The sequence below is a fragment of the Bos indicus genome, chromosome 5, assembly GCF_029378745.1.
Source record: "Bos indicus isolate NIAB-ARS_2022 breed Sahiwal x Tharparkar chromosome 5, NIAB-ARS_B.indTharparkar_mat_pri_1.0, whole genome shotgun sequence".
Classification (NCBI taxonomy): Eukaryota; Metazoa; Chordata; class Mammalia; order Artiodactyla; family Bovidae; genus Bos; species Bos indicus.
Genome location: NC_091764.1, coordinates 24,625,323 through 24,651,839, shown reverse-complemented (window position 1 = coordinate 24,651,839; position 26,517 = coordinate 24,625,323). Strand labels below are relative to the sequence as shown.

General features: G+C 41.7%; 1 protein-coding gene across 11 annotated transcripts in view; it reads left to right on the top strand.

Annotated features, from left to right (window-relative positions):
• The window catches only part of TMCC3 (transmembrane and coiled-coil domain family 3), a 295,072-nt gene that overhangs the window by 37,896 nt on the left and 230,659 nt on the right, over positions 1 to 26,517 (top strand). For 4 of the 11 annotated variants that reach the window (XM_070788964.1, XM_070788960.1, XM_070788959.1 and 1 more), the window contains exon 1: positions 8,700 to 15,292. The exons of 4 other annotated variants lie outside the window; for them this stretch is intronic. The gene's annotated coding sequence lies outside the window, so the exon portion shown is untranslated. Of the gene's footprint in view, positions 1 to 8,699; positions 15,293 to 21,444; positions 24,786 to 26,517 lie in introns of those variants that run through there. 3 more of the 11 variants (XM_070788958.1, XM_070788957.1, XM_070788953.1) reach the window with 1 other exon arrangement.

Sequence of the window (26,517 nt, the reverse complement as noted above, 5' to 3'; positions counted from 1 at the left end):
TCTGAGTCACCAGAGAAGGCAGATTCTTTATCATTGGAGCCACTGTGATAAATTGTACATCTATGATAATATTATGAAATTATTAAAAATTGTTTTTGCAGCATAAAACTTCTAGAATATTTGTGGGGGAGAAGCAAGATATAGAATTATAACTAAACTGATCCCATTTTCATTCACTCATACACACTGAAGATTGGAAAGAAATATACCAGAGTATTGGTTTTTTTGTACTGCTAAATTCGGGGTAATTTTCTCCTTTTCCGTTTTTCCTAACCTTTTCCCAATAAGTACGTGATACTTTTAAGATCAGAAAAATTAATAGCATTAAAATTGCACACTTCCATTGTATTGGCTAGGTTTTGCTGTGCAATAAACTATCCCCAAATCTAGTGGCTTTATTTACGTAGCTTGGGACTCTGCTGGTCAGCAGTTTGGGCTGGGCTCAGGTGGCCTCAGTCAGGTGGGCAGTTCTGTTCTTGGCTGTAATTGCTCATGTATCTGAGTCGACTGATGGGTTGGCTGGGGTCTAGTTGTGAGACCTCATCTTCATGCTACGAGTTTTCTCATCCTAAAGCCCACTAGCCCTGGCTTGGTCTCGTGACTGTTGGAGTTCCAGGAGAGTGGGCAGAAAGGAAACAAAGCCTCTTGAGCCTAGCTTCAGAACCAGCATGGTGTCAATTCTGCCACATTTTATTGGTCAAAGCAAGTTACAAGGCCAGCCCCACTTCTAGGGGTAGGGAAAATAATGCTCCCTACCCCCACACGCTTGGTGGAGGAAGCCACATAATGTTGAAAAAGGATGTGGATACAAGAGGACTAGTGAACTTGTGGGCATTTTTACAAGCAGTGTGTCTACTATGTCTTTTTATTTATTTACTTTGGGCTGTGCTGGGTCTTGCTGCTGCATGCGGGCTTTCTCTCGCTGTGGTGCGTGGGCTTCTCATTGTGCTGGCTTCTCTTGTGGAGCACAGGCTCTAGGTGTGCAGGCTTACCTCAGTAGTTGCAGCACGCAGGCTCCATGGTTGCGGCTCTCCGGCTCTAGAGCGCGGGCTCAGTAGTCGTGGCACATGGGCTGAGTTGCTCCTCTATGGGCATGTGGAATCTTCCTGGACCAGGGATTGAACCCATGTCCCTTGCCTTGGCCGGCAGATTCTTAACCACTGGACCACCAGAGAAGTCCCTCATTTCGTCTTCAAAATAAAGAAGAAACAAAAGAGCCTCACCCAAAGATTATAGAAAGGAACTATGAAGTAAAATGCATATATTTAGATGCTGAGAACTTTTAAATGTTTTCCCTCAAGGTTATTGGGAAGATTTTATCTTCTCAGTTATGGATGGTTGAAGGTTTAGTGACAGCTTATCTCTGAGGTAGCATGAAGTGTTAAATCAGGCTGTTTCTAGAAGGAGAGGAGGGAAGCAAAACCCTCTCTGTAAATGAATTAGTATTGATGCACACTCAGAATGCGTCCTCTGGGTGTGTCAGTAACTCATCCTGTGTTGGAAACTAGCAAAGTGCTGAGTGATGGGACCAGAGGCAACGAACTGGAGCTTCGCCGTGCTCAGAGCCTCAGCGCTGTGTTCATCCCTTTCCTTATCAGAATGGAGTTTAGAAAGGGTCTGCGGGTAAAGACAGCTGAATAATTAAGATGGTACATGCCATTTCTTGATGATGTGTCTTTGTCACAGCTATGGTATTAGGCAAGAGATGATAACCGAGAGATGTGTAGCTTCTCAAACTCTTAGGGGTTTTGTGGGGACCTGAAGCCTTTAGCGTAAGCACAGTGCAGCTTCCTGAAGCATCAGTTTTGTTTTATTTTGAAATATTCTTAGATTTACAGAAGAGTTTGCAAATAGTATATATTGATAGTGTAGACAATCTTTGTACATCCTTCACTTGCCTTCCCTTCATATTAACATTTTATGTAACCATGGTGCATTTGTCAAAACTAAGACATTTACATTGGTACAATGCTCTTAATTTTAATTACTAACTATGGACTTTATTCCGATTTCAGATTTCCCCAAGTTTTCTACTAATATTCTTTTCTGTTTCAGGATTCGATTCATATTGCATTTAATTGTCATGTGTGGTTATTCTCCTCTAGTTTTATCTTCCCTTGTCTTCCATGACCTTGACACTTTTCAAAGAGTAGTGATCAGGTAATTTGTAGAATGTCCCTTGATTTGGGCTTGTTTAGTGCTTTCTTGTGGTTAGTTTGAGGTTATAGATTATAGCAATGAGTGAAATAGAAGTGATATGTCCTGGTCATTGTATCAGGTCAGGAAGTAGATGACATCAACGTGACTCACCACTGGTGATGTTAACCTCGATCGCTTGGTCATGAGGTGGTGTCTGTCAGATTTTGCTGCTGTTAAATTACTCTTTTTTTCCTTTCCATATTCTGTTCATTAGAAGAGAAATCACTGAGTCCTGCCTGCACTTAGGGAGAGGAAGGGAGTTTAAGCTCCATCTTCTAGAGGGAGGAGTCTCAAAGAATTTGTAGGTACATTTTAAAACAATCAAGTAATTAATGATGCTTTTATTCATATATATTGATATTTGGGGATGATACTTTAAGACTGTGCAGATATTCGTAATGTTTCATCCATAGGTCATCACAGGTGCTAACAGTCCACCCTTGTAGGGCCACTTCTTGGATTGAGACATTTTTGTTATAGTTGTCCTTTTAGAAGAAGTGTCACTCCTGTCTATTACACCTGGATTTGAGTTAGCCTTCTGGATTTTTTTCTTCATTGATGTCTGCCCAGGAGGAGCCTGGAATTGGGCTGGAGCTTTTACAATGAGCAGTGTAGAGTGCAGTCCAGTTCACAGGCCAGAGAAGGGGCAGGCAGCAGGCTAATGACCTTCTTGTCCTGGTTCTGTCACTATACAGATTTGTGACCTCGGGCAAGGCCATGAATCAGATGGTCTGGGGATAGCGTGTTACCTCATCTGACTTTGATAGACTCAGACACAGAATCCTCTTTTTTCTGCCTCCTCTTTCTCATCTGTGAAATAGGGAAACTTGGTGAGTGGTTTGGATGAACCTTAACATGCACTGGTCCTAGATAGCTGCCCTTCTTGAGCACACCAAGAACGGTGGGGGGGAAGATGCAGAGATGCTGGGATTGGGGGAGGGGGAGGATGTGCCCTGCTTCAGCTGATCGCAAGGTTGGCGGCTCCTCAGAGGAGAGTGAGACCCTGAACAGGAGATGCTGGGGTTGGGTGAAGCTGTCCTCTGCCGCCTGTTCTGTGTGTCTTGTTCTTCTGTTCCATTTGTCTGCCCTTTGCGTGAGCAACAAGAAATTGAGAACTCAAGCTGGAAGAACTGGAGACTAAAAACAGGCCAGGAAGATGTGTAGAGAAAGATTGCAGGCTAACTCAGTCTTCTTAGGCCCCACGGGAAGTTCTTTCTGGGCCCTCTGGCTTATGTCTGTGTCAGCGGTCCCAGAGTCAGCAGATGCACTTCTCCCATCTGGCTGCTGCAAAGAGGACATTCTTGGTCCTCACTGAGGATGGGGGATGGTCTTAGACTTGGAGAGCAGCTGGAAACACCAAGCCCAGGTGGCTTGTTCCATCCAGCCTTGTCCCCAGTAGGGGCCCACTGTTCCTTTTTACAGCCATTTTGATCTTTTTGCTCTTTAGTTCTGGCGACTGATCTGTCTCAGCCAGAGAAAGAGAATTGGCTGCTGGTTAGCTTTCTCCAGAATTTTTCTCATTTCTCCTTTTCCCCAGGCTTTCATATCTCTCTCTTTAACTAGGAACTGCCGAAGTCATCACTCCCATTTTCTTTTCTTTTTGAAATTTGTTCTTATTAAAGAGTTCTGCTGGTCCCTGACCTGTTGTTACTTCAGGCAACAAATTTCACATTTGCTTGGTGGTTTGAGAGTCCCCCATCTCCATCTCTTGGGCTTCCCTCCCAAACACAGGCCTGAATACAGGCCTGGCTTCTTAGGGCTCCACCCACCCCATTGTAGCTGCTCTATAACAGCCCTTCAGCCATTTGAGACTTGGCCTGGGGTCAAGTTTCTTCTTTAAATACAATCTTTAAAACTCGCCTTTATGTTGATTTCTAAGTAGTACATGTCTGCAGAGTTAAAACTTGGAAAACAGAGAAGATAATGAAAGTCAACCATAATCCCATAGCTCAGAGAATAGCAGAGGGTTTCATTTATTTTCATTTATCTATTTTCTTCACTCTCTTTTTGAAGTGTGTCTGAATGTGTGTGTATAGGTATGATCATTTAACATATTTGGAGTCATTTTGTACCTTTAGTAAACGTGTTCTTGTTTTGCTTTCATTTTCCTGGCAGCTGCTGGTGTGTTTTTTTTTAAGTGTATTTATTTGGCTACGTCAGATCCTAGTTGCAGCATTGAACTCTTTAGTTTCGGCATGTGGGATATAGTTGCCAGACAAGAGATTGAACCCTGGCACCCTGCATTGGAAGCTCAGAGTCTTAGCTGCTAGACCACCAGGGAAGTAACCCCCACTAGCTAAGCTACTGTTAACATGATTCTTGGTGTGTCTAAATTTTTTGAAGTTAAATGGTCGCAACGTGTTCTACTTACTTGATGATCACACATTCACTTTTTTTTTTTTCCATTTAATCCCCATTTCCACTTTCACTTCCCCTCTGTTTTAGAATGGTGATGATCTTGAGTTTTATACTGCTTACATCAGGTACTGTTTTAGAGACCGTGTTGCTACATTTCATTCTCAGAATAGCCTATAGGGTTAGCACTTGTCTTAGCCTCCTATGATGGATGAGAAAACTGAGGTTAAGGAAGTTGCCTGCAGTCACACACTTTGGTACGGGACAGAACTAGATTTGAACCTTGTTATCAGCTCCCTTTGTAGTCCCCCTGTGAACACTTTCTGGGTCAGGGACATGTGCTTTAATGGAGAGGATGGATTGTAATTCAGAACAACAGTGTTTCCCAGTTTGTGTGGAAGAAGTTTGGTGTTAGTCTTGGCTTGGTTGCTTCTATGTTCTGTGACCTTTGGTAAGTTATTTCACTTCTCTGGTCCCCTGTGGGCCTTCTCAGCTTTCAAGGTCTCTCCCTTTGTGGTGGAAAAGCAAAATAGAGGCAACATTCAAGGACAGATCCAGAATGACGAGAGCATCATCCATTCAGATTTTAGGGCATTTATATCCGGCCCTCATTTCATGTGGGGAAGTTTCTTTCCTTATTATTTTTATTGCTGTTAGTGTACTGCTATTTGGATGAGCAGGAGGACTTCCTTGACTGTCCAGTGAATAAGAATCTGCCTGCCAGTGCAGGGGACATGAGTTCGATTCCTGGTCCTGGAAGATCCCACACGCCACAGAGCAGCTAAGCTCATGTGCCAAAACTACGGAGCCTGTGCTCTAGAGCCCATGCTCCCCCACAAGAGAAAACCACAGAAAGGAGAAGACTCCTGCACACCATAACTTAGTAGCCCCTGCTCACCGCAACAAGAGAAAGCTCACGCAGCAACAAAGACCTGGAACAGCCAAAAATAAGTAAATAAAAAATGAGCAAGAGAAGCCCCATAGAGGCCATGAGGCCTTCTCGGATGCTGAATTAAAGCAGTCCTCTTGATAGGTAAATCCCATGACATAGTTCCTACGAAGACTTTGAGTTCTTGGGGCTTTTGTGGCTGACCAGCAAGTGTGGAGACTGAAGGCCACTTGCCCCTCGGTCATGTTGTTGGTGTCTCTTCCCAGATGTTCTCTGAGGTGTTGGCCAGAGGGATGTGCTGGGAGGCTTGGGTTCTTGAGGGGCTGTGTGCGCTGGTGGGCCATGGAGAGGGACACGGGCTGGGCAGGTGTAATCATTGTACATTTCCAGTCATTGGTGATGAAGTGGTTCACCTGGTACCACAGGTACTTTTTTTTGCCTTTTTAAACTTTTATTTGTATTGAGTGTAGCTGATTAACAAACAATGCTGTGATAGTTTCAGGTGAACAGTGAAGGGACTCAGTGTGCACGTGTGCTTGTGCCTAGTTGCTCAGTCGTGTCCGACTCTCTACGACCCCATGGACTGTAACCTGCCAGCCTCCTCTGTCCATGGAGATTCTTCAGGCAAGAATCCTGGAGTGCGTTATCATGCTGTCCTTCAGGGGATCTTCCCAACCCAGAGATCAAACCTAGGTCTCCCGCATTGCAGGCAGATTCTTTACCAGCTGATCTACGAGGAAGCTCATATACATAAATGTATCCATTCTCCCCCAGACTCCCCTCCCATCCAGGCTGCCACATAACATTGAACAGAGTTCCCTGTGCTGTACAGTAGGTCCTTGTTGGCTATCCATTTTAAATATAGCAGTGTGTACATGTCCTTTCCAAACTCCCTAAGTAGCCCTTTCCCCAAGACTTTCCCCCAGAGAACATAAGCTCATTCTCAATACCACAGATACTTTTACAGGGTTCTGGCCCCCTGCCCCAAGCCCAGAAGGAAGACAGGGAGAACCAGAAGACACTTGTCTTACAGAATAGAGTTCACTCGCGTGCAGTTTCCCTTCCTGTTTCATATAGATTAAAAAAAAAAAAAACATAAAAAAGAAAAAGGTTTTTGCTCTTGGCTGGGATCCAGCTGTTGACTAAGAAAGCAGCCCACACTGAACCAGGGCCCCTTCTTCACTCGGTGGGTGTTGGTGACCCTCTGGGGCACGGTCTGGTCGTCAAGTCCCTGCGCCAGCTCCTCTGACAGATGACTTTATTTTTCTAGTGCTCTTTTCCACTGTTGGGCATCTCTGAGGAAAGGCTGACGTTTTCTTCTTTATCCAGTTCTCCAAGAAACAAATAACAAAAGCCTACCTAGTAAATGTTTTTTCTGTTGGGTACTTGGAAAATACCTAGCTTTTCCCAGGAGAGGGGACAGCTTTTGTTCTGTCCTATGAGGTGATTTGGGGACTTTATTTCAAAGTCGGAGTCTTTAAGATAACAAATGAGGATCACAAGGAGTCCTGGTGATGTCTCTGCTGTGGGAGTCTGAATTAAATGAACCAGAGCAGTTACGAAGCACTAAAAGTACATTGAGAACATGTGTGGATCAGTCACGTTTCATGCCTCCTGAGGGAGGGGCAGTAATATTGATGATAATGATGATGTGTTGATAATCAAAATCAGAGCATCATCATTTGCCGAGTACTTCCTGTGTGTTAGACCATGTGATAAGTGTGAGGTTTTGTTTTTTAATTGCTTATTTATTTTATTTTGGCTGTGCAGAGCCTTCGTTGCGTCATGAGCTTTTCTCTAGTTGCGGTGAGCTGGGGCTACTCTCCAGTTGCGGTGCCCAGGCTTCTCGTTGCAGTGCCTTCTCTCGTTGTGGAGCATGGCTCTAGGGCACATGGTCGTCAGTGGTTGTGACTGGTGCGCTCAGTAGTTGCGGTGCATGGGCTTAGTTGCCCCGTGGCCTATGGGATCTTCCTGGACCAGTGATCGAACCCATGTCCCCTGCATTGGCAGGCAGATTCTTTCCCACTGGGCCACCAGGGAATTCTGCAATGTATGAGTTTTGTTTTACAGGAACAAGAAACAGAGATTCAGATTCAGTCACATGCTCAGGGTTGCCTAGTAAGTCGGAAAGCAGCTTTTAGATACAGGTTGAGCCCATAGTCCCCATCTTTAACCGCTAGGCACCCTGACTCCAAAATCACATTATAAGAGAATCTGGCACTTATGGCTTCAAATTTTGAGATACCTGAAGAAATTGCTTTTGATAAGTAAGACAGAAGAAAAAGGAAATTTGTTCTTTTTCTCCATTATATTTCTATGAACTGAAAATGACATATGTAATGAACATGACTAAAAGATCTACCCTCTGATCCAGGCCTACTTTTTCATGGGTCTCAGGGCTGTACTATATTTTAAAAGAGTTTTATTGAGGAATATTTTGCACGCTGTAAATTTCAACTGTTTTAAATTCAGTGACTTTTAGTAAATTTATAGAGCTGTACAACCATCAACATAATCCATGTTTAAAACTTTTCTGTTACTACCAAATGTGGCACATTTGCAGCTGGTCTCTGCTGTCACTCCCAGGCAAGCACTGATCTGCTTTCTTTCTCTGTGAATTTGCCTTTTCTGGAAATTTCACATAAATGAAATCATTCAACGTATGGTCTTTTGGGTCTGTTTTTTTTTTTCCCCCAATTAGCATAATGATTTTGAGATTCATTCATGTTGTAATATGTATTGATATACATATTACCTTCCTTTTTATTGCTGAATATTTCACTGTAGGGATATACTACCTTTATTCACTTCTATGACATCTGTGTTGTCTCTGCTATGATCATTTGTGTGTGTGTGCTTATATGGACGAACGTTTTCATTATTCATTGGTAGATAGCTGAGAGTGAAATTTCTGGTACATATGGTAGATGTATGTTTAACCTTTTAAGAAACTGCTAAATTGTTTTCCAAAGTGGCTTATCATTTTACTTTCACACTACTGGAGTATGAGACGGGTTCTGTTGCTCTACAGATTTGAAACTGTCTTTTCAGTTGTAGCCGTGGTAGTGGATGTGTAGGGATGTCTCATTGTGGTTTTAATTTGTATTTCCCTAATGATGCTTTGGAACTGTGGTGTTGGAGAAGACTCTTGAGAGTCCCTTGGACTGCAAGGAGATCCAACCAGTCCATTCTAAAGGAGATCAGTCCTGGGTGTTCTTTGGAAGGAATGATGCTGAAGCTGAAACTCCAGTACTTTGGCCACCTCATGCGAAGAGTTGACTCATTGGAAAAGACTCTGATGCTGGGAGGGATTGGGGGCAGGAGGAGAAGGGGACGACAGAGGATGAGATGGCTGGATGGCATCACCAACTCGATGGACTTGAGTCTGAGTGAACTCCAGGAGTTGGTGATGGACAGGGAGGCCTGGCGTGCTGCAATTCATGTGGTCGCAAAGAGTTGGACACGACTGAGCAACTGAACTGAATGACTGTTGATTCTGAGCATCTTTATATGTGCTTATTAGATTAGATATTCATATATCTTCTTTGGTGAAATATTTGTTCAGTGTTTTTTTTTTTGCATTTTTTACTTGGGTTGTCTTCTTATTGAGTTGTAAGAGTTCTTTATTTATCCTTGATACAAGTCCCTTTTCAGATGTGATTTTAAAATATTTTCTCGCATCTGTGGCTTGTCTTTTCATTTTCTTGATGGTGACTTTTGAAAAGCAAAGGATTTTAATTTTTGCCATGCCTCCTTGGCTTGTGGGATCTTAGTTCCCTGACCAGGGATTGAACCCATGCCCCCTGAATTAGAAGTGTGGAGTCTTGACACTGGACTGCCAGGCAAGTACACAAAAGGTTTTAATTTTGGTGAAGTCCAGTTCATCTGTTGTTTCCTTTTGTAGGTTATGCTTAGGCTGTGCCTTTTAGCCTGTGTCTTTGGTTTGTGGTTAGTTTAGGTGCTCCAGCTTTCACTCTTACATTCTCCCTGGATCCTGCATTTATTCTTCTTTGAGGACAGAAGGCAAAGCCCAGACTCCAAGTTCTCTTACTAATATTTTGTGGTGGATACTCTGTTGAAATTGTGTATGCAAGAGTCTGGCACTCTGTTTATGAAATTTTGAGATGAAGATAAAATTATATCTGCCTTGGAAGTTTATACTTGAGAGAAAAGAAGAAACTGCTGCTCCATATGAAAGTGTTTTCTTTTTTCTTAAAGTTATTGGGTGCTTCTCTGTTTACTGATCACCATCAGTCATAATAAAAATCCCTTATATTGCTTTGAGTTCTTCAGAGTTTATTCAGTTTTATCATCTCATTTACGTTTTTGCAGATAAGCAATAGGGTTTAAGTACAATGGAAAAGTATTTAACAAAAATAGTTAATATTTGAGACTCTGATGTTACTTAATAATTTTTCCAGGCCTACCAAGAGTACTTTTAAATGTTCACCATTCACAACATAAAGATGAGCTGGAGGAGAGATAAGCACTGGGCTTTGTCTACTAGTGTGATGAATTTCAGTCATAATCCGAATCATAGGACTGCAGGTTCTTGGTGCTGGAAGAGACTTTAAAACTTTGGGATCCTTGGTTTTGGGACCCACCACAGGATCCTTAGATTGCTCTTGCTGGCACATAATCGTCTGTTCAGTAGCCCAGCGTGTCCAACAAAATAGAGCTTCTCAAGCCCATGAGATCAATGCTCGGATGACTTCGAGTACAGGAAAATCACTTCACATATGGAGCATAGCATTCCCCTGCAATTTTCACCTTTGGCAACACGCAATGACGTAGGGCCATCCTCTGTTGGCATTTCTTCAGATATTTGAATGTCGCTACCTTAAACTTCCACATTTACAGGTCCACACACGTCCTGTTCCATCAGCTATTTTGTATTTAATTTGGATTCCAGACCTATGGCTATCCTGGTCACTCCTTGCTAGATATGCTTCAGATTATCCGTATCTTCTGTGCCCACACCAAGCCTACACATCAGACATGGCCTGTCTGGTAGAGTTTACCGAGCCTATCAGTTCCTTTGATGCTGACAGCCTTGTGGGGATGGTTATTTAGCAGCTGCATTGCTCAGTTGGCACATGTGAAGCTTGTGGCCAACCAAAACTCCCAACCTTTTTTCCTCCTGTGGATTTTACACAAGCCAGTTTTCCATTAGTCTCTTTTTATGTAATTGCTGTTTTAAACATAAATTCAGAACTTTAAAGTTAATGTTGTTATTTAATATTAACGTTAACACTAACAGCTGGCATCTGTTGGAAATGTACCATGTTGATCTTGTTGGGTTTTCCCCAGTATTCACCCTTTGGGACTGCTTTGAATCTTGTTTCTTCCCTTTCTTGTTTTCTTTCCCAAGAAACTTGTGTCTGTCTGTCTGTTGAGAGAGATGTTTGCATATCTAGTACCTGTCCATCTGGATGTCCTCTCTCCCCAGCTGTGTTTGGTTTTGGCAGGTTCATAGTGATGACAGCTGTGTAGGAGGCAGATCCAGGGGTGGGGATTTGAGCTACCTGCACTTGTGCACAAGTGTTTATGTACTCCTCCATGGACCTTCTGGTCTTGGGTAACATGGCTCATAACTAACACATTTCTGCTTTTTTTGTGGCTCAAGTCAGGTTCTCCAGATCGTTGCCCTGTGTGGCTCACATACTGATGATTATGAAGCATGTAGGCCCTTTTAGAAAAATAGTGACAAAGAGAGATTTTAAAACAAAACAGAGGAAGGAAAAAGATGAGCAGTATTTTTCACTTTTAAAATCTGTGACTCACTAGCTCAGCCCTAACATTTCTTTCCCAGTCTGCTCCATCTTCCTGCTTCATAATTATTTTCAAGTCATTAGTGACCCTTCTGTGCTGTGGATTGAGAGGGTTTCTCAACTGCTCCACATTAGAAAGTGAAATGCCCTTTAAAAAATGTTGTCCTTTATGTTTTCAGATGATATGTTCCTTCCTGAGCAAGGAATGGGGCTGTTTGCTGGAGAACCTGACTTGATTCATAGAAGGGCAGATTCAAAATAGGAAAAAAATATTTTCAAATTGTGTATCTGATAGGGAAATTGTATCCAGAATATATATGAAACTATTACAACTTCACAATAAAATCAACCCATTTTAAAACAGACAAGACTTTCAGTGACTGTGAGGTTGGAGATATCCTGGCCAGACCTGGATCTCATTGTCTTCCCAAACCTTGGATCCTTCCTTGGAGCTCCTCAATGAAATGGATTGATTTTCCTTTCCCCAGTCCCCCTGTCCCTGAAAAACAGCAACAACAACAACAGGCAAAGGATTTGAATAAGCATTTCTCCAAAGAAGATACACAGATGGCCAGTAAACACATGAAAAGATATTCAGCATCACTAGTCTTTAGTGAAATGCAAATTGAACTGTAATGAGGTGCCGTTCCACACCAACGAGAATGGCTAAAATGAAAAAGACAGACAATAACAAGTGTTGATGAGGTTGTGGGGAAATTTGAGCCTCCATATATTGCTAGTGAGCTTGTAAAATGGTGCAGCCACTTGGGAATACAGTTTGCTACGTCCTCAAAATGCTAAACACAGAATGACCATATGGTCCAGCATTCTACTCCTAGAAATGTAAGCATATGTCAACATAAAATGTGTATAGATTGTCTTCTGATTGTTGAGTTGAAAGAGTTTTTAAGTCCCTTGTCAGCTGTGTGATTTGCAATTATTTTCTCCCATCTTGTCTTTTTACTCTGTTGCTGAGGGCTGTTTTTACTTTGATTCCCAAAGTTTTAAATTTTGATGAAGTCTAACTTCTTCACTTTTTTCTCTTGTCACTTTTGTTTTTGGCTCTGTATGTGTTTGAAGTACTAAAAATATTAGCTTATGTTATATTCTGGGCTGACGTTGCTAACTGTGAGTAATTGAATAATTACTGTACTTTGTAGAGAAGACTAACAAGCCCACGTGACCCTCAAGCTCAGTGTGCTGGTTTTCCTTGTTTACCTTCGTATCACCCGTTCACCAAGCACTCGGCATGGTATTGTGTATATGATGCTCAAAAAAATACTTGATTAAATCTAGAAATGAAAAGTCACTTTTGGTAAAGACCACACGTGTATTTTTTGGGGGGCGGGGTAGTCTTGAAGTTCAATTCTTAGCTCCACCTAAGTGGCATTTCCTAAGCCACTTAACCTCCTTGAGCTTCAGTTTCCACATTTGTAAAAGAAAGACAGTAATGTGTCTCTTGGAAGATTGTGGTAAAAATCACATATAAAACCCTTTGGACATGTAGAGATTCTGCTAATAGCAATTACTGATTATATCAATTAATTGATTTGTATCTCAGTTTCTCCTTTAGTCATAATGGGAATAATGCTCACCCTTAGCCAAGTTAGTGGTGTACATGAAGATTCATGAGATACTGAACTCGATTGTTCCCTTCTTCCTTTGATAAGTAAAATAATCCATTTCCCAGAACCTAGGAAGAACCTCCCTTGATCCCTGACCACCTCTCTTTTTGTGGAATTCATGTTGAAGGAACTTTGACTATATTAGCTAGTTGTACTATTTAGTCCAGAAGTCATGGGCCACATGGCTTAGTGGTTATCTAAGTTAAAATTAACTAAAATTGAGATTTCAGTTCTTCAGTTGTACTAGCCACAGTTCAAGGGTGGAGTAGCTATATGTGGCTAGTGGCTACCATATTGAACAGTGCTTATACAGAACACTTTCTTCATTGCAGAAAGTTCTGTTGGACAGTGATGGAGCAAAATGGTGGCAATTTTAGGTGACTTTCTGTTCAGCTGCAGAGCCTATGAGATAAGGCTTTTCTGTAGATCTATTCAAGTAAAACCTTCCCCACACCTTTCCTCCCCCACTTAGGGGGTTCTCAGTCTCAAGGATCTTGAACACCTTTGAATCCTGGGAAACAAAGAGTTACATAACCCAGGATGCTTTTATTCTTAGTTATTTTAGAAACGTCACGTTCCTCTCTGCTGATGCTGTGCCTTTTTAGTAAGTTTGGTCATCAGGGAGACCAATGGTTGAGTGACTGTTACAGTGACTTGAGGGTGGGAGGCAAGATGCTTCCAGTACCCCTAATTTTCTGTGCGGTTTCACGTGCTAGGAAAAAGCTGTATTGCAAACAGCTATTCAGGATTCTGGAAAATTTTTTCCAGTTGTAGATTTAAGATAATGTTCTAGAGATTGGGGTCTTTGGAGATAGTTTGACAAGGAACCCCTTGAGCATTCCTCTCTGGTTGGGGCTGAGTTAAACTGACCTCAGTGAGTTTCTTCCTAAAGACTTTGGACATGTTCTGATTAGATTGTGATGCCCTTGCATTCTTCTCCTGGACTTAAATAGGAGGACAATTAAATTTCTTTTGTTGATTGGATTGCTCTTACATCTTCTTCTTTTCTTTTATTCTCAAAATTTTCTGAAATGATGCCCTATGTGGACCATTCCTAGAATTTATGGTTGCCTTCCTGGGTTTGGGATATACCTCATATGGATCCTGAGGATAGTTTCTTTTTGACTTGATTCTGGTTATGAAAACATGCACTGGATGAGGGGCTGTGAGAATGCATAAGGTTAAGGTTCTTTCCTATCTACTTTTAAGTGTTGACTTTGCCAGGCCAGGTAATGAGCTCACTGTCATTCCTAAATGGAAAGAAGTGGTTAATTTTAGGCTATTTCAGTATCCAAAGTGAAAATTCTGGTATATATATATTTATTTATGTATTTTGGTAAAAGGGTATATGTGGCTGATTTCTTGTTGACTAAAAGAAAAATGCACAAGAAGTTTTATTTGAGGACCTTAACCGAGGGCTGTAGCCTGGAAGACAACCTTTCAGACAGCTTTGAGAAGCAGCTCTGAAGCAGTAAGGGGGGAGCCAGAATATATATGACATGTTTGCTGGGAGAAAAAAAAAAAACATGTGGTCAGACATAAAAAGATTACTGCTAATTGCAAAGAACAGCATCTCAAGTTAAATGCTTCTCTATGGGAAGATTGGGGAATCTGGGGTCATTGAGATTTCTCCTTAGATATGTATCTTCGCTTCCTCAGGACCAGTAAGTACTTGAAATACGGTGGTGGTGGTTTAGTCACATAAGTCATGTCCGTTTCTCGCTACTCAATGAACTGTAGCCCACCAGGCTCCTCTGTCCATGAGATTTTCCAGGCCAGAATGCTGGAGTGGGTTGTTATTTCCTTCTCCAGGGCATTTTCCCAACCCAGGGATCGAACCTGCATCTCCTACCTTGGCAGGTGGATTCTTTTACCACTGAGCCACCAGGGAAGCCCGCTTGGAGTATGCTCTTTTTCTCTGTCCTGAATTCCCCTCAGGCCCATCGTGGGTGAGTGACCGCAGTGGCTACTGGCTGGATCCTCACAGAATTGGATTGGCAGCAGCATTTTTAGTTTACATTCTCAACCAGTGGGTAAAGCGCAACTAGCCGAATTCTTTCCTGGAAGAAGCTCAAGACCTCTGATATGTTGGTGGGCATTGTGACTCTCTGGAGAAGAAAATAGTATATATTTCCCAAACTTGACCTCAGGGCCCTCACATGGCCCCACACCTTGGGGACTGGCGGCCTGCGGAACACTTTGGGAACTGCTCACTGAAGGATGGTGTTCTAAGAAGCAGGGAAACGCCCACAGCGGGAGAGGGCAAATGGAGCAACTTTGAAAATACTTCTGCTTTCTGATTCTCAGTGGTATTTCAGTTTTTGTTTCTCAGTGACTATTTTTGACCCAAACAGTAGTCATCTGAAGTTCTCACATACACACAGGCCCATATCAGATAAAAGTGCCCCAGACCTTTCTGAATCAGGACCATCATCATCTGGCCTGAAGAGAAGGTAAAAATTGCTTTCTGAATTTTTTTTTTTAAAGAACCTTTGAGTGAGGCTGCTAATTCACTTCTTTTGGGCTTCATTTAGGGTCTGCTAAGTATCTATTTCTGCTTCAAGGTACCATCACATTCTAAGAAACAAACAATTTATAGGCAATTTTTACATGATGAGAATCCATTAATGGCTTTTAGAAGATATCTAAAGCTCTGAGGGCAAATTTTGTTGTCAAGGGGATAGACTATATGTGCATCTTGCTTCTATTAATACTTTTCTAGGCAGATTAACTAAATGAACTTCTCTCTAACTTGGGTAATAGTCTTAGCCAGGACAGTGCCTGATAATGGTGACAGCCATAATAATAGCTAACATTTCTTAAGTGGTCAATGTCTGCCAGGCACTATCCCAGGTACTATTCATGTATTAACTCATTTAATCCTCACAAAAATTCAATGAGGTAACTGTTGTTTTTCCCACTTTATAAACTGGAAAATATAAGCATTCTATAATAGTGAAGGCCAGAATGATTGGTTCTGTGTTCATACCAATGAATAACAAAGCTTGTTTTACAGTACATTTTTTTTATTTGAAGAGAGTGCTAATTTTCGTCAAATTCTGTGTAGTATGTAGTGCATAATTGATTTTGCAGCTTATTTGTTCTTAAGATATCTGTCATACATTTTATATGTAAATTTTATAACTTCTAATTTGGAATTCTTAGATGTCAGTAGATGCTATAAAGATAGAATTTACTTATGTATTTATTCAACAGCCTTTTCTTAGGCTAGTTTCTGTATTCAGTGCTAGGAATGCAGAGTTGATTGAGCTGCAGCCCCTATCCTCACAGAGATGTCATCAGATAAGAAAGAGGAATAATCATCCAAATAGTCAGCATTTCTGTAGTCACAGCAAGGAAACTGACTTCTTGAATTTTATTTTAAAATGTCAAAAAGAAAACGTTTCTAGACTTCAGTGGGACAGGCAGCTGGGGAGAAACCACAGGTCTTGGTACTTTTTTCTAGCTTTATTGAGATATTATTGACATATATAAGTTTAAGGTGTACAGTGTGCTATATGTATTATATATATAGCAAAACGATGGCCCAAATAAGGTTAGTTAGTGCTTCCATCCCCGCTCATAATTACCCTTTTTTGGTGTGGTGATAACATTTAAGATTGACCCTCTTAACAACTTTCAAGTCTGTAATACAATATACTGTTAATTTTAAGTCATCGTGCTGTACCTTAGATCCTTAACTTATAGCTGGAAGTACACTTTGTACACTTTGACCAACAATTGCCTGGAGAAGTCCATGGACAGAGAAGCCTGGCGAGCTGCAGTCCATGGGGTTGTAAAGAGCTGGACAGGACTGAGCGACTGACTAACACATACACACTACCACAGTTAAAATAGGTAGCCAATGGGAACTGGCTATAGATAGCCAGTGGAAATCATTATCCAGTTTCCCAGCCTCTCAGCCTCTGGCAACCTCCATGCTACTCTATTTCTATGAGTTTGGCTTTTTAAGATTCCACACAGGTTGGGAAAATAAGATCCCAGAAGCCATGCAGTGTGGAAAAAAAAAAAAAAAAAGACTCCATCTATCAGTGAGAATATGCAGTGTTTGTCTTTCCCTGTTGGACTTATTTCCCTTTGCAAAATGCCCTCGAGGCCCCTGGATGTCTGTTGAGTTGTCCTTCAGCCCTGGCTTGTTTTCACCCAGAGCCGTCAGCCTCAGGGTGAAGCATGATGTGCTGCTGAAATGCAGGCTTCTGACCACTTGGGGAGAGGGGTCTTCAGGGAGAAAGAACCACATGCTGTGAAAGGAATACCAGCGGCCCCTCAGTGATCCCCTGAAGCATCCTCTCCAGGGCAGGGTCAGTGTACTTCTCCGAATGCAGATGGAGAGAGGAGAGCCAAGCTGCAGGGAGAGTTTTCCAACGGTGATGAGCTGTGAGAAGGGCTGGCAGTGTGCTTCTCCTGATGGGTCTCCTTTGACACAGGGTTTAGGGGATTCTGTATAGGAAGCACCAGGCCAGGGCCCTGTTAGCCACATTAGGCCCTGGCCTCGAGGCCCATACTTCCTTAGGTAAATCATTTTTTTCTTTTATTTTTTAATCAGAGGACAGTTGCTCTGCAATATTGTGTTGGCCTCTGCCATACATCAGCATGAATCAGCCACAGGTTTATATATATGTGTGTGTGTGTCCCCTCCCTCCTGTACCCCGCTCCCATCTCCCACTCCACCCCAACCCTCTAAGTTGTCACAGACACAGGGTTGAGCTCCCTGTGTCACACAGCAAATTCCCATTGGCTATCTATTTTATCTGTGGTAATGTATATGTGTGTGTCAGTAGCTCAGTCGTGTCCAACTCTTTATGAGCCCATGGATGGTAGTTCACCAGCCTCCTCTGTCCATGGAATTCTCCAAGCAAGAATACTGGAGTGGGTAGCCATTCCTTTGTCCAGGGCATCTTCCCAACCCAGGGAATAAACCCAGGACTCCCATGGTAATGTATATGTTTCCATGCTATTCTCTTAATTCATCCCACCCTCTCCTTTCCCGACTGTGTCAGTTGAATCAGTTTTAAAGGAAAACAAGTGGAAGTTGGGGGTGGGGTGAGGGGTGTGGGAGGCAGAGTCTTCCTGGGAAATTTTGCAGAAAGTGCCAGTTGATAGGGTTCCAAGCTCTTGGAAAAGCCAAATCTTGCAACCAGCCCAGGCCCTTAACTGTGGCCTGAGACATGCCTCTCCCACCCTCCAAATCCACCTCTCTGCTTGGTGTGCTGTGATAATTATGCACTCATCTGTTGGGTTGTACTTTTCACAGATGTGATCCTCTCCAGATAAAATGAACCACTGAAAGGAATGTTGGGAGGTTCACGTTTTTCAGTGTGTGTTGAGTGCTTCATACGTGTTAGGTGTTCTAAGCACTTTTCATGTCTTTAACTCATCACCATAGCCTGTAGATGTGCATTACTGTCCCCATTTAACAGTTGAGGAAACCGTCAGAGAGGTTGAAGGACTTGTCCAAACCAAGACTCAAATTGGGAAGCCAGGTTTTGGAGGACAGTGGTTTCGTTTCTGCCTCGGACAGGAATCTAGTTAAATCACCCTGAAAAGATGGAGATCCTTTTTGAAAAAAGGTCATCTAGATACACAGCTCTCAACTCATCTTTACTAGTGTGGCTCTTGTGTGATTACAGTATTTGTCTTTGGAGATGACCAAGAGACGGAGTCATTTTTGGTTCCTCGGTTTCTGGGCTGGGTGACTGGATGATGGTGGTGAGAAGTAGCAGGGACTTAAGGAATTCACTTGCATGGTTTTTACCTCTGGGTCAGGAGTCTTGAGTTGAATACAATGTGATATAATATAGTTCCAAATCAGAGGGGTCAGAAAGGAAGCAAGATAAGAATAGTAACCCCGTTCCTGCCTGCCCAGGTCCCATGCATCCCTCAACAGCCGCCTCCCTATGTGTGGTTACTTGTCAGAAAGTCAACTTAGGTTTCTGTCTGTTTTGTTTAATCCTGTTTCCCAGTACTTGGCACATTAATGGTACTCAGTATCTATTGAATGGATGACTAAAGGAGTGAATAAATCTCACATGGCTAACCATCTTAGCTTTCTAGATAGCCGCATGGCAGTTTATATCCTGTCGTATATCCTGTGTAAATGGCAATGACAGAAAGACACAAATGCTGTAATGCTGGTTTAGAAGAAAGCTTTTAGAACTAACTGCATTATTACTCTGTTTACTGAAATAAAAATGCCCAGTGTGAGAGCTGTGAGTCTCATTTGGGGACTTCCAGGGAACTGCAGCTGAGGAGACAACCTCTCAGATAGCTCTGAGGAACTGCTCGGTGCATATGTGGGTGGTCACTATAAATGTGATTTCGGTGAAGGGCTACATAAAGCACATATCTTGTTACAAGGTTGTTGATAGGAGGAGGAACAGACATCTTAGTTTATGGTTTTAGTACTTTTCTAAGTATGGGAAGGTGAAAGAATCCAGGTTTATAAAAAGTTTCTCCTGAAAATACCTAACGGTTTAAAGGTCTCTTCTTTCAGTTTTCCCAGAGCACAGAGTGCTTCGTTGCTGGTCTCTGCCCTGAACTCCTTTCAGGGTGTGTTAAAGGTCAGCCACTGCAGTGGCTAGTGACTTGATCCTTGTAGAGCTGATGGCGGGTGGAAGACTTTTTTTTTTTTTTTTAAATAAGCACTACCAAAATATTGATAGGCTTTCAGTCAGCTCACTCACTCAGTTGTGTCTGACTCTTTACACTTGTTCTGAATCTTAGATCTAAGAATTATCTGCATCTGAAAGGAAATGGATTGATTGATTAGACTGTGAAATAAGGTAAAGAATTTTACATTTTATTTATTGCTACAGTTGTAGAACTTGCTGGAACCTCTCAGGGGATTTTTAGATGATTGTATGATTGTAAGAAGAAATAATATTTGTTAGGCTTTACCTATATTCCAGAGTCTCTTCTAAGTGCTTTATGTGTATTAACATTTATTCCTCACAACAACCTCATGAAGTAGGTACTATTATTATTCCCATTTTACAGATAAAGAAACTGAGGTATTGAAAGATTGTCCAAAATTACACAGAAAGTAAATGATAGGTCCAGATTAAAATCTGGATAGGTTAGCTCAGAGTCTGTTTCTTAATTCTTATACTCTAGTGTCTTTGATATCCAAAGTACTCTGAAAAATCTTGTTAAGCAAAGGAGAACCTCTTTCAGAAAAAGGGGAAAAAAAAAACCAAAAAAACTTCTCTGCCACTCATATTATTCCCCCTGTCTGAAATGCTCCCCTCTATAGTCTGACTCTTCTAGAAAATATCTAAATATCTAGGAAATATTAAAAAAAATTTCAACTCAATCAGGATAAAGCTGGTGTGATGTGAGGCAATTTCAGCCTTATTTCTTATTTGATTTCATAGTTTTTCCACCATGACACCATACTTCTTATAAACTTTATTTTAAAATTAGCGTTCAAATCAAAAGAAAACGTATAATAATCTAGTTTGACTAATACCAACTTAGTTTCAGTAGTATACACTCCATTTCTGTTCCTCCTCCTTTATATTGTCATTGCCACGGATGGGCTTCTGTGGTGGCTCAGACAGTAAAGAATCTGCCTGCAATGCAGGAGACCCAGGTTCAATCCCTGGGTGGGAAAGATCCCCTAGGAAAAGGAATGGCTACCCTTTCCAGTATTTTTGCCTGGAGAATTGCATGGACAGAGGAACTTGGTGGGCTATAGTCCATGGGGTTACAAAGAATTGGACACAACTGAGTGACTAACACTGTCAGATTTACCCCACCATACACTGCGTGCCCCCAAACAAGATTTATCTTGTGTATCTGCCTTATAAGTAATATAGGAAAAAAGAGAAGTTAAAAATTAAAAGTACAGTAATGCTTGTTTTTATATTTACCTGCGTGGTTACCTTTACCAGTGTTCTTTATTTCTTCCTATGGCTTTAGTTTCTTTTCATTTTAGCCTTCTTTTATCATTTCTCAGGGAAGCTCTTGCTGGCAATGAACTCCTTTATCTTTCATTTATATAGACATTAATTTTAATTTCTCTTTCATTCTTGAAGGATAATTTTATTGGACATAGAATTATTGGTTAACTTTTTTCTTTCAGGACTTTAAATGTTATTCCACTGTCTTCTGGTTTCCATGGCTTCTGATGACAAAGCAGCTATAAATTTATTGACACTCCCATGTATTTGAAGAGTCACTTCTCTACGCTTTAAAATTTTTCTCTTTCTTGGGGTTTTGACATTGTGCCTATAATTTGTCTCCATGTGGACCTCTGGCTTTATCTTTCTTGGAGTTTGTTGAGGTTCTTGCAGTATATACAGTAAGTCTCCTACATACGAACCTCACTTAGATTCTGTTCACTTTTCTTCCTTCTTTCTGCTGCTCAGATTTGTTAATTTTGATTTTTCCTATCTTCAAGCTTGCTGATTCTTTTTTCTGCTTGTTCAGATTTGATGCTGAACATCTCCAGCTCATTTTTCATCTCAGTCATTATACTTTTAACTTCCAGAATTTATTTTCTTTTTATAATTTTTATTTTTTGGTCAATATTCTTTTTTCTCATATCACATTTTTCTTTCTTTTCTTTTTTTTTTCAAATCAAAGAAACCTTCTTTTTTTTTTCTCATTTCATATATGATATTATACATGTTTCAGTGCCATTCTCCCAAATCATCCCACCCTCTCCCTCTCCCACAGAGTCCAAAAGACTGTTCTATTATTTCTATTGATTATTTGTTCATTTCTTTTAGCTTATTGAACAGGTTTAACACAGTTGATGTAACATCTTTGACGAGTAATTCCAGTGTCTAGGTTTCCTTGGGGATGGCTTCTGATGCATTCTATTTCTTTTTCTTTTCCTGTGAATGACCAGAACAGAAATTTTCCTGTTTCTTGTATAGTTTGTATTTTTTTGTTGTTAAAAATTCTATATTCTGACTATTATCACGTGGTAACTGGAAATCTCATTCTCCACTCTTCAGGGATTGTTGATCTTTTTGTTGGTGGTGTTGAGGGCCGCTGCTATTTGTGACATTTCCACAGTGGTTGTTGCAAATATGCATTTCTTGTTGTATCTGGTCACTGAAGTTTCTGTTCCCTTATCTTGGAGGTCAGCCAGTGGCCTGACAAAGATATATTTAAATGTCTAGCTCCAAAAATAAGGGTTTTTTTTTGTTTTTTTTCTCCCGCACCATGCAGCATGTGGGATCTTAGTTCCCCAACCAGGGATTAAATCTGTGCCCCCTGCAGTGAAAGAATGGAGTTTTAATCACTGGAGTGCCAGGGAAATCCCAGGAGGGATTTTTTTTTTTTTTGGTCTTCTGAAATTTTCCAGTGGATGCCATCAGTGAAGCTGCTGCCACTGAGAGGGCTAAAACCAGGGCAACTGTCTGTGTCAGTGCCTCAAGCACCACCAGATCAACCAGAGTGCACAACCCCAAATTTTTAGAGGACGAGGTCCCCGCTGCCCATCCTGGCACCAGTCAGCCACTCCAGGAATGTGAACTGCTCCCCGCACAGCTGTGATGGAGCTGAGGAATGGAGGGTGGGAGCTGGTTTACCCACACTGCTTGCTTAAGAAAGATGAGCAGCCTCTTTCTTCATCAGGCACTCCCCAGGTTGCTGTAAGAGTCCAGTTAGATTCTAGGTTCCCAAATAGTTGATTCCCACCACTTCTTCCACCTCAGTGGTTGCCTGAGTGGCGGGATGATCCCTCGAGCTTCCTGCTCTGCCATTTTTCAGGGAATGGCATCACTCCTGCAAGCCTTGTTTTAAATGGAAGAAACTTGGTCTTTATAGCAGAAGGGTATCCACAGGGAGAAGCATCAGCCAGAAGCTCTCTTCTTTCCTTATCTGTTGGGTACCCTGTGGGGTCTCTGCCCTCAAGGAGCTCACTGGAGGGGACAAGAGGCAGGTAAGATGGGAAACTTACAATTCCACAGAAGTGCTGGAAGTGCTGTAGTTGAAGAAAGGACGAAAGGCCCAAGGGGCAGAGGAGGGAGATGTCAGGACTGCTATAAAAGCTTCATGAATAAAGGAAAACTTTTTTTTGGCAGACACCAAAGTATTTTGTTAGCTGAGGTCCAGACAAAGGGTAGTAAGTGCAGGGGCCCCACTCTCAGCTTCTTTAATACCCCATCTTGCCACCCCGCAGCGTCTTACATCCTGTTCATGCCTGAATCTCACCCCAGTCACACTGTCTGACCCACTGTCATTGAAACTGCTCTTCTTTGCTTCAGTGTCAGCATTTCAGAAGCCTTTGCTGGCCACCCTATTCAAAATGGCACAGCTTTCTCTATCTTACTTCGCTTTCTTTTCATTCCTAGCCTGGGCACTCTGTGGTATTATGTTTATGGATGGGCAGGTGATATTCATTTATTCAACTGATGCTGATTTCAGCACCACTGTGTGCCAGGCACACTGCTCTAGGCTCAGTTGACAAGATAAAGCCCCTGATTTTGGGGGGTTATGTTCTGGTGTGGCGAGGCAAGTGTAAGCCCAATAAACAAATAGGATAATTTCCGGTAGTGGTAAATATACCAAGAAAATAAAGTAAGGCATTGAGATAGAGTGATGGGTGGCTGGGGGAGAGTTTGGGATCTATAAGCCCTTCGAATTTTAAGAGCCAAAGTCTTCAGATAAAGTATAATAATAATTGAGATCTTCCTCTTTGCCTAGCACTGTGCTAAGTGTTTTACATGGATTATCTCATTGATCCTCCCACAAATCTTACTAGATGGCTAACATCCTTTCACAGATGAGCAAACCAAGAATCAGGGAAGTTAAATAAGTTAATGAAATTAGCTAGTAAAGCAGTGAACCTATGACTTAGATCTTTAGGCTCTTTCATGCTAGTGTCTACCCCACTCCAGTACTCTTGCCTGGAAAATCCCATGGATGGAGGAGCCTGGTGGGCTGCAGTCCATGGGGTCGCAAAGAGTCGGACACAACTGAGTGACTTCACTTTGACTTTTCACTTTCATGGATTGAAGAAGGAAATGGCAACCCACTCCAGTGTTCTTGCCTGGAGAATCCCAGGGATGGGGGAGCCTGGTGGGCTGCTGTCTATGAGGTCCCACAGAGTTGGACACGACTGATGTGACTTAGCAGCAGCAGCAGCAGCAGCAGCAGCATGCTAGTGTCTGACCTTTGACTTTTTTTACTTGATGACATCATTTGCCATTGCAGAATCATGATGGGTGAAAGATTTAAAATTTGAAAAACCAAAAAAAAAAAAAAAGAATTATCAGTGCAATCTGCTATAGATTAAAATAAATAAATAAAATAGGCTGTTGATATGTAAAGACAGTTTCAAGATTATCATAGAAATCCTGGCATGATTGATTCTCCAACTTAACATATATGTAAAAAGTGTATATGTTAAAAATTAATTTATATATGATAGAAACAAAATACTAATCCTAATTCAAATACTTTTAAGAAGTTACCTTAAAGATGTCATGTTCCTCTTTCTTTTTTGGGACTGTGAAGTTTAAATGAGACAACCACAATATATACTTCTCCTTAAATCCTAACTGGCCCCTGTTTTTAGATGAGAGGAAAAGAAACTAGTGTCTGAGATGGTATTTCATCATTTTCCTCCCTCTCACAGAGAAATGGCTATTGTGTGTGCTCTGGTGTGCCCAAATATAGAGGGAGGAAAAAACCCTGCTTTCCGCTGCTGTTCTAGGTTTTCCAGCTGAGCCCTATAAATTAAATTGACAAAAGACAGATCAGCAAGAGAAAAGCAGACAGAGGTTTATTAACATGTGCATCATGCATACCTGTGGGAGGACTCAGATGAGACACCGAAGAGGTTTTATATAGCATTTTCACAAGAGAACAGTGAATTTCTAGACAAGTGATAAGACAAAGGAAAAGGACCTGGGGATCCTAGGGTTGGCAGACTGTGAGAAGATCAATGTATAAGGAAACTAATGGAAGGTAAGGGCTTGTTTTAGCGGATAATTACATAGAGTTCTCCAGTGCTGTATAGAGTTCTCTGAGCTGATGGGGGTCTAGACTGCCTTGGTGATTAACTTCTGTCCTTCCTGGAAGAGAGAAGGGCGGATGACCATATTTTCCTGTTTCTTGTATACTTTGTTGTTGTTGTTGTTGTTAAAAATTCTGTATTCTGACTATTTTCATGTGGTAACTGGAAATCTCATTTATCTTCAGCTCAAAATAATCCTTACGTTAAAGTAGCTTATTTGGAGGCTGATCTGTTCTTCTACTCTTCACAGGCTATGTATACAACATTATAGAGTAAATATTTTTTTTTCCACAAAAAGTGCCTGCTGTGTTCTAGGCAATAGTTTCGGTGTTAGAGATACATCAATAAGCAAGACAGTAAACCTTCCTCCCTCCTTGGACCTTACATTCTAGCTGGAGAATATAGGCAGTAAGGAAATACATGAAAATAATATAAATACATCAGATGGTAAAATTTTATGGAGAGACATAAAGCAGGGGAGAGAGGAAGAAGAGTGTGCTTTGAGGGAAAGGTTACAATTTAGATCATCAGGTAAAGTGATATTTGAGCAAATACCTGAGAGAGGTGAGGAAGCGAGCCTGTGGGTTATGCAGGGAGGTGTTCCAAGCAGAGTGGATAGTAATTGCCCAAGCCAGGGCTGGCTGGAGTGGCTGGAATGGGGAAGACTAATTGGAGATAAGGGCAGAGAAATGATTGGAAATGAGTTGTGATAAGAACCTGGAAGGACTTGTAAGTATTACAAGACTCTGGCTTTAACCCTCAGTAAGGTGGGAGTCAGAGAGACCCTGGCCTGAACACCTAGATGAGTATAGTGTCCATTTACTGTAGAATGTCTTTACTAAGGGCAGAATTAGGTGGGAATCAGAAGCTCATTTGGGAGCATGAAATGCCCACTTGATATCTCGGTAGAGATGTCAAGTGGGCAGCTGAATATAAACGTCTGGAGTTCCAGGATGGATATTTGATAGCAGCATGCAGATTGCATTTAAATCCATGAACCCAGATGAGAACACCCTGAGAATTAGTGTAGACAAAGGGGTCTAGGACTCAACTCTGAGGCACTGCGTTGATTGAGGAGGCGAGGATGAAGCAGCAAAGCAGAATTAGAAGTAGCAGCACAGTGGGGTAGAGGGAAATATAGAAGAGACTAGCATCCTGAAGTCAAGTGAAGAAGAGGCTTCGCAGAGCAGATGCTGCTGATCGCTCAGTTAGGATGACCAGAAATGGACCACTGGCACCTGGAGGTCATTAGTGCAATTGCATTGGAAGATGACTGCTGGTGTTGCCGTCTGTCAGGACTTTTCTCTGTAAAGTGGGCTCAGTTGTACACTGTGGCTTACATTAGACTTTTTTCTACTTTACCATCCAGGAAAAATGGTTTCTATATGTGTGTGCTCCTGGACGTGCAGTTTTAGATCTGAAGGATATTCTAGTGTAGCCGCCTCCTTTCACATCTGTGAAGAGCAAGGCTTGGACAGGTTACATGATGCAAGCAGGTTTGCTCATGGTAGAACCAGGACAACCCTGGGCTTCCAGGTGCCAGGCCTGCTGTTTTGTCTGCCACACCTGGCCTGCTTTGCTAAAAAGTGCTGAAGGTCAGAGAAGGTCAGCTCTAGTGCATGGAGAAAGTGGCTCCCTTCAATCCTTAACCTTGAATCCTTAACCTTTCTCTCTCTGGTAAGC